The 16,307-nt window shown below is 39.1% G+C and overlaps 1 protein-coding gene across 8 annotated transcripts in view; it reads right to left on the bottom strand.

Moving 5' to 3' along the window:
• Positions 1-16,307, bottom strand: part of CNTN5 (contactin 5) — a 673,480-nt gene that overhangs the window by 491,330 nt on the left and 165,843 nt on the right. The window lies entirely within an intron of this gene.

Genomic DNA, 16,307 nt, shown 5'->3' with positions numbered 1-16,307 from the left:
CTTTGTTTTAGCCCCTTTCCTATTATGTCAATGGGTCCACAGTTCCAAACTAATTTGAAAATGTGTCAGAGCAACATCAGCTGTGTGGAAGAAAGAAGCTTCTCTAAGAAATGTAATGCCTTTCACATTGAACTAGAGGAAACTCCAGCCATCTTTAGAGAGTTGAAGCAAGTCTTGTTATCTCTGTCTATACTGTACAGGGAAGAGGTTCCTGCTGTGCAGCAGGCAGACAGCACCATCCTCACCAAACATAGTTTCTATTAAAATCAAAGATGATTGTGTTCCTAAATGTCCTTTGGGAGGCCTTGTACTGTACGTTGCACTGAAGAATATGCTTGCTGTAAAAAACCCACGTATTTCCACTACATCTGTGTGTTTCAAGACTGCTTTTGAATTGTTAGTGCAATGTTTTTCATTTAGTATATTTTTCTTCTGCTTCAGTCGACTTCTGGTACTACACAGTTTTTACAGGTGAAGATTAAAAGGGAATATGAGAAGATACACAGAGGATAGATGTACCACAAAATCTTAAAGGCAAGAAATTGTTCCTCAGGCTCATTATCAGGTGTATTAGTAATTAGACAGGCTAGCCTATTTCAGTCCAAGCCTTTTAAAAGACAATTCAAAATAGAGATTAAACACAACTACTTCATGAGTTAGTCATTTCTCCCATCTCACATTATCCTTTATTTTCTGCTTTTAATTTATCCATGTAGGAATCAAATATATAACGTATACCTTAATGGAACATAAGCAAAGATTTATACTGATTTATTCAGAAGTGTGAAAGCACTGCTGTACTTGTGTGATGGGCAATAGTTTGGTCAACTCAAGAGAAGCTAATTCTGAACTTAAATGAATAAGAAAAGTATTTGAATTAGAAACTAAAAGTGAAATCCTGCAGTGGTAAGAAACTGTTATTTACAGGCACAAGACAAGCAGGCACAAGGGAATGATATATATCACATAGTGAGTGGCAGGTTATGATCCTCAGTAATTTTTAGCCTGTCCACTGTAGCTAACAGGCTTGACCTCTACGAAAATTTTTACAAAGACTGTGAATCTAAGAATTTCTTTAAAATATATGCATACTCTCTGGAGCTCAATAATTTAAAACCAAGTAATTTCTTAATTAATTTTTAATCTGGTAGACAGAAATGAAGAGCATTATGCAAGTCTTAAAATTTAGAGCAACAGGTCTACCTTTAAATTTAAAGGATGTCTTGATATTCAGAAGTAATTTTGTACCATCTACTGACATACACCTTCCTTCTACATGTTTCAGAAACAGCATGATCCATGAATAGTCCTTCTTCCCACTGTGCATTATAATAACAATAATAATGCTGACTGTAATATCTGTAACACCTAGGACCGTTGTTGTCTAGAGTGTATCATGATTTTTTCACAATAGAAGTAAATGTCCTTTTTCCAGAAGGGAAAACATGGAGAGATGAACTGGCAAGTGAAAGGTCACCAGCAGCCAGTTCCAATAAAGATGAAGGTTATTAAGAGCATTTCCAGGAAAGTGTAGAGTTCAGTAACAGAAGAACTTGATTGCTTAAGTACAGATTTTGAAAGAACAAAATTCTACTGCAGGAGATAATTCCTAGGCTTATACATATAACTTTGAGGACACACACTCAGGTCCAAAAGAAGATATTTTGCCCAGTGGGCAAATGTTTGTAGGTGCTGTAATATTCAGCTTCTATTTCCTGTTTCTCTAGCATCATCAGCGAAGCCTGTAGAAGGTGAATAACAAAGTGCTGTGTGCTTTAGTTTGGAATTTTATTCTAAATCATAACCAATACTGTAACTCTGTGATGTAAGCTGTCAGAAAGGTAGCCAGGTTAGAAAGTGGAAAATTACTAACAACAGAAAACATCTGCTGGTCTGGGAGCTGCGATCCTGGGAAGTAGGTTTGGGACATCCTTGAAAAGTGCAGCTGGCCTCTAAAGAGATGGTGGGAAACCTAAAAATAGGTGACATCCTGAGACACTATCATTAAATGCAAAAGAGATGTAATGGCAACTTACTGTTTCAAAGAGTGGAAGCAGACTGGAAAAATATAATTGGGCTGAAAGAACAGAATCATCATCACCTACTCGTTGTTCCAGGTGAAGAACAGACATTAAAACATCTATTGACTGCTCAAAGTGGTGGTGTACTACACCCTCTTATGTCTCTACAGTATAAAAAGGCCTTAATTTTTATCCAAAATGAAGCTGTTCTGAGAACTTCCCATGCTGTATGTATTTTTACTTTCCTAAACAAGTTAATTCCACACAAACCTTCTACAAGATCTCTGAAGATGTCTGTCTGACTCCAGACTCCATGATGTAGACCATTTTTAAGTGAGACGGTTACCTTATTGGTCCAAACTTTTGGCCCACTTTTGGGGTTGGTTCACTTTGTCCTCCCACCTCTGGGATGGTTGGGTCGCTCTTGGTGACTAGTTTATCCTTCCCATTGGGAGGGTTTTTCCCTTTCTGAAATCTAATTCACTTGACAACAGTTATTATATATCCCTATAAGTAATCTATCATAAGTGTTATATTGGTGAGAAGTTGCTCGACTAATGATAAATTTGTAGTAACTTGTAACAGTTATTGTTTGTTAGACTGATTGTTGCTATACGATTGATTGCTGCTATTATTGCCTGCTGCCACACTATTGATTGATACTATATTAGGATTGCTGCCAGTAATTTGTAATGGCTGGATATAGATATAGATATATAGATAGATAGATAGATAGATATATATACTTTATTAATCATATGTATACATGCTAGTGGTGATTTGTGTGGTATTTGTGATACTCTAGAGAAATTCAGAGGATAAAAGCCTCCATTCCCTTGTGTACTATGGAATCCTGCAAACTCACAGTAGCAATCTCTATACACGCAGAGGATGGGTAGCCCTTTAGGTTGTGACACTTTGCTACTGAATTTAATCTCTACAATTTTTCATGCTTATTTTCTTGTTATAGTGTAATATCCCCTAAGTGCCCTGGCGTGAGCTTGTGAACGCAGTTGAACGCAGTGAAACATAGGTACGTTGATGGGAGGACGAAACTGGGAAATTTCATTGATCAAAGTTGTTATCAAACTCCAACTAGATCTTCATGGTCACAGATAGGGCTGTGCTGCTGCACCTTTCTACCAAAGATGACGATTCTGCTGGCACTGCTGCTGCAGCACTGTCACTAAAATAATACCTTTTGGAAACCAGCACACTGTCATTGCTGGTTGCCAATGAAAGTAATCATCTCATGATGAACTCCTCTGAGCTCAACTTCTGTTACATATGTTTGCTCAGATTCCTTTTATTTGTGGCAAAGTGCTTATTTTCAAGTCTAATTAAATTAATAGGATGCATTCTTTCACCTTTATAACCACAGACGATTTTTCACAGATGTATGTCACTTTCCAGGAGGAAAACAGGATTATGACTAATTTTTTTAGATTTTTTTTTTTACTCATAATGGGGATCAGTGTGCAGTGAAGACTGACTGAATCTTGTTTATCAGAAGTCCTGGCGAATAGCCACAGTCTAGCAAACCGAGTCTAGGTTCCAGCTGGGTTATTTCAATCTAGTCTTGTCTGTAATGCTTCCGGTATGTGTAATTTAATAATACTAACAAGGCTGAGTAAATTTCTCATTCTATAGTACAAACAATCCTAAAAAGTTTTCTAAACATTTCCAATCAACAGACCTTGTCAAAACTATTCTTTTTCTATTTGCAGATAGGGAAATCAAGGAACAGAATTTTTTACTGGAACATTTAAAAAAATGCTTGAAATCACCTGGGATTTTAAGATGTTGACTTTGAAACACTTTAATACTATCCTGATTTTTTAATATGTCAAGCACCTGCAGTTCTCACTGCCTTTAACTGTTGTTTTCTGTTGAGCACCTCTCAGAAAAAAAACCTCTGTGGTAGGTAACAAAATGAAGACACCCAAACTTTGTGCAGATGCTTGTAAATTTGGACCTCCTAAGTGACTTGCACAAAGTCAAACAGTGAGTCACTGTCTAAACATTAAAAGAAATTAAGTCTCCTGTCTGTCACTGTACTTTACTTTGGAAACATGCTGCTTCTCAGATAGCCGAGTTCCTTCAATTACAGTGGTCTATTAAACCTGCAAGGAAAATAGCATTACTTAGTAAATCACTACAAGAGAATAAGTAATGCAGCAGTAAAGATCAGACAATATACAGTACCTGTAACTAAAAAACAGTAAGGACAAAAGCTAACTGAACTGTTCTCTAATCCAGGCAAGGGGACTGAGGTGTAACATCATGGTAACTGCACAGTGAAGGGGACTCATCTCCTAAATACTGGCCACTGTGGTTTTGCTATGACATTCAGAGAATTTTCTAATCAAGACATTGTAAGACTAAGTTACACAGGGAATTGACATGTAGATGCTACAGGTCTGTGCAAATTACATATCGGTGGAGTAAATAAGATAAAAATGAGACATTTTAGGACCAGTCATATAAGAATTTAAGGAAGATCGGTAGAGTACATTTCTTTGATTATAAAGTGGATGTTCAGGGGGCAGATATGTGTTTTGAATTCTTTAAATGGAGTAAAATTCCTTTCTAAAAATATCAGTTTAGTTAAAGCCATGTTGAAATTGTGATAGACAAAGTATGCTGGTTTGGACCAGATCCCAGGTTTAGAACTATTAAAGAATGAATACTGAAGACATTGATTTGTATTAAAAATCTTACGTGACACACATGAAAGTGTGCACACAGACATTCCTTTTATTGCCTCCTTAATGGGAGCCTAGCTGACTGGGCTAAAGGCTGAAACCCCCTCCATCACCCTGAGACCATTAAGTGCCCCAGTTGCACTCTTGTTCCCTTTCTCACATCTCCCTCTCCCTTTGCTTCAAATCCCAGTTAGGTCGCAGCTAGTGAAACTGACCCAGAGAACCCATTAGATCTTCCTTTCTCTTCATTTCTGGGGTTCTGAATATCTTCCTTTCTGCCCTCTTCCCCTCCTCCCATTTTCCCTTCCCTCGCTTTTTCCATTAACCTTAGAAGTTCACCTCTGAGAGAGACTAAAGTAAAATCAGGGGGAATACTGCTATGTCTGGAAATAATTCTTTATAGATCCAAATGAAGGTGTCTGGCTCTTATTTCTTCTGGTGATGCCCTTGTTGATGCAGCCCAGCATCCTGTTGGCTTTCTTTGCCGCTGCAGCACACTGGTCACTCATATTGAGCTGGTCATCCACCAGAACCCCCAGGTCCCTTTCCACAGAGCTGCTCCCCAGCCAGGTAGATCCCAGCCTGTGCTGCACTCCTGGATTATGTTTTCCCAGGCGCAAGACCTTACTCTTGTCCTTGTTGAATTTCATGAGGTTCTTGTTAGCCCACTCTTCCAGCCTATGCAGGAACAGCGTGACTTCTTTCTGAATTGTCCACTTCCCCACTCAGTTTGGTGCTGTCAGCAGACTTCATCAGGGTACACTTGATCCCATCATCCAGATCACTTGTGAAGATATTAAACAGCGTTGGGCCCAATATCCATCCCTGGGAGATCCCACTTGTGGCAGGTTGCTGGTTTGAACAAGAGCTATTTACCATCACCTCCGGGTAAGGCCTGTCAGCCAGTTCCGAACCCACCGCACAGACCACTGGTCTAGGCTGTAACACATCGGGTTCTCTAGGAGGAGGCTGTGGGGAGCCGTATTGAAAGCCCTGGAGAAAACCAGGTAGTCAGTGTCCACTGCTCGCCCCATATCAGTTACTTTGTCATAGAAGGCAATCAAATTTGTCAAGCATGATTTGCCTTTGGTGAATCTGTGCTGGCTTTTTCCAATCACATGCTTCATTTAATGTTGACAGACCAGTGGATATTTTCTACCTGGACTTCAGTAACACTGCCAGCTGTTCACATATGGGCTGGACAAGCATTCAGGGGGATTGAAAACTGGCTAAATAGCCCAGAGGGTCGTGATCAGTGGGGCAACATCTAATTGGAGGCCAGAAACTGGTGGTGTACCCCAGGGATCAATACTGGATCCAGTACATTTAATACATTCATTAAAGACTTGTGTGATGGGGCAGAGCATACATCAGCAAGTTTGCAGATGACACAATACCAGGAGGACTGGCTGATACACCAGAGGGTCATGCTGCCATCCAGAGGAACCTCGACAGGCTGGAGAAATGGGCTGACAGGAAACTCATGAAGTTCAACGGGACATGCAGAATTCTGATTCTGGGGAGGAACAAGGCCAAAACATGGCACAAAACCAGCTGATATACCATAAATCTATGCCAAACCAATCAGTTAGCCTAATACAGATTTTTAGGATTCCCAATAGTAAACAAAGTAGGTAGTAATTTACATTAAGAACCATTTCAGCACAGTAGCACGAGATCAGTATATCAAAGCATTAGCTGAATTCTCTACAAGAATATGAGTAGCTATATATATGGTTCATCCATGGGGTTTACTATGGGGTAGGTTAGTTTGTACTGAACATCTCTACCACACATGTGCTTGAAACTATCCAACGGATTGGCTGTTGGTCCTTGTGTCCCCATTAGTGTGTGGAGAGTCTTTGCTGCACTCCTGGAGTGAAATTTCCTTTTATCTACTTAAAATGAAATCTGTTTTGTATATATCAAAACCACACTGTAAACCAAAAATAGACACAGAGAAGAAGGATGGTAAGGGTATTTACATCAACTGCATTAATGCTTTGAATCAAAATGCTGATGTATTCCTTTTTCCCTCCCTTCCCCTTCCCTCTGTTTTTCCTTTTCCCATCCCATTTTACTCTTCCCCTCTCCTCTCTTCCACAGGGGACCTCTCATGATTGATTGACATTTCCCAAGGAAGAGAATTATCTCCTGAGTAGCTAGGTGGCTAACATGGAACACGATATCATTCTTAAAAATTACCAATATTTATAACACTTTTATGTACAACAGGCTGAGTTACCTTAGCAGACAGGAATGAAACCTACATAGATTCTTTGTAAGAACTGTGAAGCAGCAGCCGTAGGTTACCTGCTTAAAATTCAAGTTGTGTCTGTCTCGAAAGGAATTGCCTCTTTAACCAGTTTCTCCTTTTTGAGTGACAGACTCACTGGCTTTTTAAAATGTCCTCCTGTTACTCTGGACACACAAATACAAGAATTTCCAAATTTTGATTTTGAATTTGGTAAGGAAGTAGAATGGACCAAAAAACAGATTAGATTTTGTTTTGAATATACTTGAGGGTGGGGTCGGGGAGTTAACATTTAAAATATTTGATTATTGGACTTGGGGAATTTTCTAATTAAGTTTGCCGTGAGAACATTGAAGAAAATACTGTAGATAGAAAAGACTTACCATTGTATGAAAAGACTCTTAAAGATGCAACAATTACTACATTTACATAAGTAACATAAATATTTGCAGCATATTAATTTCAGAATGTAAAATTAGAAGGAACCTGCCCCTAGACAGAACTACCAGAAGCCACCTTAGCAAATTACCATTCCTTATATGCATATTTGTCCTAAACTTTTTTAAAGGTATTGACCCTTCACTGTTGTATAGGATGAGAACACATCTGGTTTTCTCTATGTAAGTGAAGAAACTATTTGTTGTAAAAAATTGTTTAGGTGTGTGCTCATGTGGATACAAAACGAAAAAACTACTATAGTTATATCTCAACTGAAAATTAGTAATAGTAAAAAAAAAAAAAAAAAAAAAAAAAAAATACTACAAAGCCCAGAATAACCGTTAATCACCAGAAAACAATGAACCTATTCTTGAGAACACATTTAATTTCAACAAATTGTTCTACCTAGCTATGACTTTCTGTATTAATATTTTCCTAAAATCTCTATTATTTAATAAACATGCTATTTATTATCACAAACCAAAAATATAGTATTATATGAATATTCATTATTGTAACAACTATTACATAACCATAGTACCACACAGGTTACAAGGTAGATAACAATAGCTGTGGGCTGAGTCAATGAATGATCTTGCAGTCACAAAGGGATGACTTTTTTCTTGTCTTAAGAAAACATTTTAGTTACGGATTTTAGCAAATAACATGCTAAAATGTTATATGAACCTAAATGGAAGCAGTTAAGAATTCCTAATACATTCCGAAAGGGGAACTGTTGGTATTCCTTTAAAAGCAATCTAAATTTTGTGCTGCACTCTTCAATTAACCCTAGCTGAATTAAAAACTTTTCATTATAGTGGAATTGAAGCAGTAAGGACTGACTTTGGATGGAATATAACACAAAATAGAGCCAATACTTGGATGAAAACATGATTTGCTCAAAATTACCCCATAAATCTATATTAAGATTACTGTGACCTTTGTAATGTGTGAAGAATTGCTTTTTTTCTTTACTTATTGTACTTGTATAAATAGAACTAACTGGAATTTGGGTATCATCCATATTCAGGATTGGACATACACTGCAGATCTGACAAGATTCAAAGCATGTATCTTGTTTTGACCAAGCCAGTTCAAATTTGAAAGAAGGCTCATTTTGCCTTGTCACATATATTGATCATCTTTCACTCTGTCAATGGCCATATGAAATCATCTGAATCCATAACACTTCTCTTTCCTTAGATTCATTGTGGGGAGAGATGGTAAAATACATGTAGTAGCATAAAATTCTTCATTGGTTTAAATTTGAAATATGCAACATATATCCATTACCTGATTTCTTCTCTTTCAGAATGTCCTGATTATTTGATTTTTAAGTAACAGTTTTCTTAATTAATAGCAGAATACTAAGTATGTGAGATGAAATCTTATATGGTTATATATTTTGAATAAAACATCTTTATATTTAGACAGATAATCTCAACATTGCATTCAAATTCTTAATTCCTATGCATTTATTTCTTCAGCTGCTTTTGAAAGTCAAAAGCAAAGAAAAATAAATTAAAATCTCTCAAACCCTGACCCTTCAATCAAAGCCAATCAAGGTAAACACTGAATTTCTCTTTTCTGACGTTAACCCAATTAAAGAGTGGTTTGTAATATGTGCTTCATGCTTTTTCAACTCAGTCTCAAAACACTTCAGAAAAAAAGAGTAAGTCTTCAAAAATTCATTTTCCAGTTAGCCAAAACAGACAAACTTGATTGTTTTTATAGGTCATTTCAGAAACGAATATACTTTAGAGATGGTGACAGCAGATCCTGACAAGTTATATCACCTTTCCACTCCTCTGAGGAAACTGGTCATACGATCATTTTTAGTCCCTAAAGGGAAATGCACTTAATTAGACCAGGCTGAGAGTTAACTGCAATAAAAATTTTTAAGGTTTAAGACCATGGAAAACATAAAACTTGAGTAGAAAATCACTTCTGAGTGTCAAGAAATGTTAGGAATATTGACTGTTCAGTTTTTCAATTAGGTGAAATCTTAATAACCTGAAATATTTACTTTCTTCAATTTTTTTGAAACTTTATGAAACTTTGCCTATGGCAGTGAATGTGCCAGGTTTTAGGTCAAATGAATTTGAAAACCCAAAGAAAATGCAATTAAAAGTAGAAAGTAACAGTGTTTAAAACTAGCAGTTGTGGAAACTTAAATAGTGCATTTCTACACCAAGCAAATCACATACATTTCCTGCAGTGTTATCACAGAACCATAGAATACCAGGTTGGAAAGGACCTCAAGGATCATCTGGCCCAACCTTTCTGGCAAAAGCACCCTGTGGAGCTCTTATATAGACATCTGTCTATTTATTCATACACCTATCCTCTCTCCCTCTTTATATATCTTGCATGACTCTGAACCAGTATTCATTGACTAATAAATTGAATGTACCTTAAAAGTTTTTGCGGAGCCAGTGAATGAACTGATTCCTAAGGAATTTTAATTCCTTTTAATATTTTCAGAAATAATGTAGAATTCCACTGCAATATGTGTTTTGTAAGTTGTCTCCCTTACTTTGAGCAACTAGTTTGCTGAGCCAATGGCTGTCTTTTACTGAGTTTCTTAGAGCATATAATACACAAGCCATAATTCATAACCTAATCCCATAACATACATAACCACAAAGTCATGTGGGTATATCACTGTGATGTTATTAAAGGACTGTTTCTGTCTTCGTAACTTGACTATACAGCAGACTTCTGCAATAAATTAATATATTTCTTCCAAAAATTATGCCACCTATGTTAAATTGTATCCTAAACTGCATGCAGCTACGAGCTTCCTAAAAGTCCTCAGAAACCTTTGAACCCAGCCATTCATATTGGCATATGTAGGGAAAAAAGTGCTACAGCATTCCAAGATGCTTGAGGAAAAACTGTTCCTGAGTTTCAGGTAATTAATTCTTCTGCTTTCTCCGATATGCATGCTTTGGTCAACAGCTGCGAACATCAGCTGCATGTTTTGATTCATGTTACATCACACTGAAGTAAATAGTGAAATATCAATAATTACTGGTTCTTGAATGACAAAGCACGGGCCAGCTGAAACTGGTGTATTTGTTTAAAAATGTATTATGAATGGGATTCCCCAAAATTAATTGTAAATGAGGTCAGGGAATGCAACTGAAAAAATCAATTAAAAATACTTTCTTAAATTTTTAAATTTATGACAAAGAGAAGGACATTATCTTCCATATACACTAGAATGGTAGTGACCTTGATTTAAGTTTGAATGTAGTCTATAAAAATAGTAATTAAATTTAGTACACTTATCTCCAGTATATCTGTGCACTTCATTTTATTTTTAATGCATGTGGAAAGATTCCTTTCGCTTGTGATGAAAAATATGACAGTGTGACATTTTCTTTAATTACAAACTCTGATGCATTTAATAGCACAAATTTGGCCTCCAACCTGACAGTTCTGTCTCTTAGAATCAATGGTTAGACTTGAGGGCACCAGTTTGGTCATCAAGATCAATATAAGAAAAAATATAGATTGTCAAGACCTCTTGGCCCCTTATTGATTCAAATAGGGTACTGCAGAGAATTTAATAATGATGTTACAGCTGTTGTCCAACAAACAGCTTCTTTCATTGATTTCAGTAGAGGCAGATGAATAACACAAGACCACGCTTACCCTAGACACTGTAGTAAGGTTTGTTATGGAGCTTCCAAAGCGTGCATTTGGGATGTGTGATGGTTGCGTGGATGAACTTTCGGGCAGACTAAATTGGATTCATGTTTGAAGGAATGCAAATTGCTGAAACTGACTCAAGAGAAAGATTTTTAAATTCCCTTAAAAAAGTATACCTCATTTTGCTGAACTGGGAAAAAAACCCTAGTTGTTCTAACACTACATGAAGGGGTTTCTGGTGTGAAGGTGGTTTTCTCCCACATTTTTATTGCAATGTAATGTAATTTAAAACAAGAAGACACTTTCAAAAGATCCTAATTTTTCTCAGTAATGCTTTCTGTGTCCTGTTTCTTGCAATGCCTCATTTTCAGGTTTCCTTCCAATACTGTAGTTTTAAACAAATAAACCCTTGTCATTTACTTCTACTCACTGGGAAATTTAAGGTATTGTTTTTGAACCTTTTGTAAATAACAAAAGGTTTTACAGAGCCTAGGAAGGTCTGAGCTCTTCATTTACCTTTAGTGCTTTGAAAAGTGCATGGAAAGAAATTTCTCCATGGGTCAGAGAGCACTTCAAAGAAAATGGAAATGCCTCTTAGGATCTATTTTTGTTTGGAATCTATTCTTTAGAGGTTTTATGATAACAGTTTAAGAGGAATTAGTTAACATCAGCAGTGAGTAGTTAAAGAGGAACTTTAACTCACTGAAGGGAACAGGAATAACCCTCATCTTGGTGTATCACTCTGTTATTTTCACAGATAAATGTTCTCCTCCATTTCCCTTATACTATGACAAATGGAACTTTTTAAAGGCTTGGAAATACTTTGCTAGTATTTTTCCATTATTAATATGCATAATACTTTAATTAAGCAATTTCAATAATTGAAAATAGAAGCATAAACTGTGCTATAAAATAATGGAAAATAATTTCATTTGCTGAAGGCCCGCTATGACACATGAGAAATTCTACACCCAAACAGAGATAAGGACAGGAGCAGAGGAAAAACACCAGAGTTTTCCTAGATTTTTCCCAAGAGAAAAAATCCTTCCATCTCAGAAACTGATTTTTTGCAAACAAGTTTTCTCTTGTTTAAAAGAGACACCCAGCCAGCCACATATTCATACCAGAGGCCTTGTGTATAGAAAGGTAGTGTTATTAGTTCTCACCTACTGAATTTATTCTTCTCTTAGAGAAGCAGAAAACCTCTAAGGAGATGCATTTCCCCTCATCTCCTGTGGAGGCATAATACTGAGATCAGCAGAAGTTAGAGCCCAGAGGGGCAGAGGAAGACATGATGTATAGTTCTATCAGTCCCTACATGCAGGCTGCAATCAGCAGAAGAACGTTCCTGCAAGCTCTCCAATGCTATAATCACTACAGTGTGGTCTGGGACCAATGCTGGAACACCCTCACAGGGAGCCTTTTCTCTTACAGTGCTAATGCTCTTGACCACAGTTTATGTTTAGAAGTAGCCTCAATACACTTTCAACTCCATGCTGAAGTCAGTTTTGGCTTGTCTATTTTTTATTGTCACTTTTTTACTTACTATACTTATATAGAACTTTTTTACTATGCCACTTTGTTATGCTAACAAGGTACAGAAATACAGCTATATGGCTGATTACTGTTTAGATTACTCTAGCTTTTGCTTTGTTTAACAAGCCATATTCATTTACTGGAACTCGGAGTCCTATAAACAGGAATTTGTGTTTAATTTAGCCACCTAGAATTGAGAAACCACTGGAATAGCAGGTTCAATATAGCTTAATCTTACTGAAAAAAACTTTCACCCAATGAAAGTACAAATTATAAGAATGCGTCTTTCACTCTAATCCTTTCAGTTGCACCTGAAAAAAAGCAGCAGTGTTTTCCAGCTAACTACTGAATCTGACACTTAAAGATCCCTGATGAATCAATTATCTGCTAGTGGAATTTACCTCTTACTTTGCTATATGCGACTGTCAATTCAAGGTCTTCACTTACCTCTCTCTACCTTCTATGTCTATTACTCTTTTAAGATGTATTATTATTGCCTCGTGTACCTGGAGGGTGAAACAGCAATCAGGCCTTCATTATACTGAGCATTAACCAATCCAGTAAAGATGGTGTTTGACGAGCAAGTTATTCAATAGCAGTGATGGCCTAAACAGCACTGGACTCCCTTTTGTCCTCTCTTGCCACAGCCCTTGGATGCACATCCTGGGCTCTGTTTTGATCACTTGGACACCGCCAGTGCAGGTACTCTGCAAACTGGACATGAACCGCAGCTAAAAATAAGGCTATCAACATTCCCACCAAGTATGGAATGATGTTCTGCCACTTCTTGCCCTTGACTGAATAAATTCTGGGATGAGGCAAAGAAAATGGGATAAAATGCTACCCTGACCCTCTTTTTCCTCTTTTCTGTGCAAGCATACATAGGAACATGCAGTTTATGTTCTGATCTTGTTTGATAAAATCTTTTGTCTGTCTGCAGTTTAAAACAAAGTTAACTTCCCCCTTTTTAATTCCCATTATCGCACACATTTTTCAAGGTAACAGCTAAAGTCTTCCTGCTTTGACACTAGTCACCATTTCTTCTCCAATAGTCAACTGTCTGTTTTCCAGATGATACTTAACTTTGTGAGTCAGGTGCATCTGACTTTTCCCATCATCTCTCACCTTTCTTCTGTAACCCAGTTATCTCTTTACTCAACAAGCTAGCCTCTCTGCCTGTTACATCACCCTCTTAGTTACAATAAAGAAGAACAAGTTAGATGTGGATTTTCAGTCAGAAATGCAGATGTCATTTCAGCATCAAAAAAGAAGAGACAAAGCAGGAGTTAACACAAACAAAAATTATTAAGGACCAAGGAGCAAGTCTAGAGAGAAAACACTTGTAAATACTTGAACCTTGATTTTTCTTTCACAATTTATTGTCTCTCATTTATTACTTACAGCATGTGGCAGATTAATCAGAAGTCACGTGTTTTAAATACTGTAGCTAAATTGCAACTACTGTATAAGGCAGAAGAAATTATAATTTAAAAAATACTCAAGGACCATAAATGATCACAGAATCACAGAATCATCTATGTTGGAAAAGACCTTGAAGATCATCCAGTCCAACCATTAACCTCACACTGACCATTCTCAACTACACCAGATCCCTCAGCTCTATGTCGACCCGACTCTTAAACACCTCCAGGGATGGGGACTCCACCACCTCCCTGGGCAGCCCATTCCAACACCTTACAACCCCTTCTGAACAGAAATACTTCCTAATATCCAGCCTAAACCTTTCCTTGGCACAATTTGAGGTGATTCCCTTTTGTCCTATCTCTAGTTACTTGGTTACAGAGGCTCATCCCCAGCTCTCTGCACCCTCCTTTCAGGGAGCTGTAGAGGGCGATGAGGTCTCCCCTCAGCCTCCTCTTCTCCAGACTAAGCCCCCCCCAGTTCCCTCAGCCGCTCCCCGTACGACCTGTGCTCCAGACCCTGCACCAGCTCTGTTGCCCTTCTCTGGACACGCTCGAGTCATTCAATGTCCTTTTTGGAGTGAGGGGCCCAAAACTGAACACAGGAATCAAGGTGCAGCCTCACCAGTGCCGAGTACAGGGGTCAGATCCCTTCCCTGTCCCTGCTGGCCACGCTTTTGCTGACACAAGCCAAGATGCCATTGGCCTTCTTGGCCCCCTAGGCACACTGCTGGCTCCTGTTCAGCCGGCTGTCAATCACCCCCCAGGTCCCTCTCTGACTGGCAGCTCTCCAGCCACTCCTCCCCAAGCCTGTAGCGCTGCTGGGGGTTGTTGTGGCCCAAGGGCAGCCCCTGGCATTTGCCCTTATTGAAACTCCTCCAGTTGGGCTCAGCCCATGGCTCCAGCCTGTCCGGGTCTCTCTGCAGAGCCTCCCTACCCTCGAGCAGATCAACACTCCCACCCAACTTGGGGTCATCTGCAAACTGACTGAAGGTGCACTCGATCCCCTCGTCTAGATCATCAATAAAGATGTTAAACAGGAGCGGCCCCAACACCGAGCCCTGGGGGACACCACTTGTGACCGGCCGCCAACTGGATTTAACTCTGTTTACCACAACTCTTTGGGCCCGGCCATCCAGACAGTTTTTTTCCCCAGCAAAGCGTGTGCCCATCCAAGCCACAAGCAGCCAGTTTCACCAGAAGAATGCTATGGGTAATGGTGTCAAAGGCCTTACTAAAGTCAAAATAAAAAACATCCACAGTCTTTCTCTCATCCACTAAGCAGGTTGCCCTGTCGTAGAAGGAGATCAGGTTCGTTAGGCAGGACCTGCCTTTCATAACCCCATGCTGACTGGGCCTGAGCATCTGGTTGTCCAACAGGTGTTGTGTGATGGTACTCAGGATGAGCTGATCCATCAGCTTCCCGGGCACTGAAGTCAAGCTGACAGGCCTGTAATTTCCTGGATCATGCTTCTGACCCCTCTTTTACATGGGTGTCACACTGGCCAATTTCCAATCAGTCGGGACCTCCCCGGTCAGCCAGGACTGCTGGTAAACGATGGAAAGCGGCTTGGTGAGCACCCCAGGCAGCTCCTTCAGCACCCTGGGGTGTATCCCGTCTGGTCCCATAGACTTGTGTGTGTCTGTGTGATGCTGCAGGTCAATGAATGTCTCCTCCTGCTTTGTGGGGGGGTCGTTCTGCCAGTCTCACTCTTCTGGCTGAGGAGGCTGGATTCCCTCAGTACAACTGGTCTTGCTATTAAAGACTGAGGCAAGGAAGGCATTAAGCACCTCAGACTTTTCCTTGTCACTTGTTTCCATGCTTCCTCCTGCATCTAGCAGGGGATGGAGGCTCTCCCTGGTCTTTCTTTTGCTGTTGAAACATTTCTTTTTATCCTTGTCTCCTGAAGCCAGATTAATTTCCAGCTGTGCTTTAGACCTCATGATTTCCAACCTGCATAGCCTCACAGCATCTTTGTAATCACTGTGATCACATCCCCTTCTTCCCAAGGCTGTAAACTCTCATTTTCTCCCGGAGTTGCAGCCAAAGCTCCCTGTTCAGCCAGGGTGGTCTTCTCTGCTTCCGGCTTCTCTTACAGCATCTGGGGACAGCCCCTTCCTGTGCCATTAAGACTTCCTTCTTAAAGAGTGTCCAGCCTTCCTGGACCTCTATACCCTTCAGAACCATCTCCCAAGCGATTCTGTCAAGCAGGTGCCTATACAAGTCAAAGTTAGCCCTTTGGAAATCCAGGATGTCGGTTCTGCTTAGCCCTCT

Source organism: Athene cunicularia (assembly GCF_003259725.1).
Source record: "Athene cunicularia isolate RWA chromosome 1 unlocalized genomic scaffold, athCun1 chr1_part1, whole genome shotgun sequence".
Taxonomy (NCBI): domain Eukaryota; kingdom Metazoa; phylum Chordata; class Aves; order Strigiformes; family Strigidae; genus Athene; species Athene cunicularia.
Note: the sequence above shows the minus strand (reverse complement) of the source record. Positions and strands in the feature narration are given on the sequence as shown.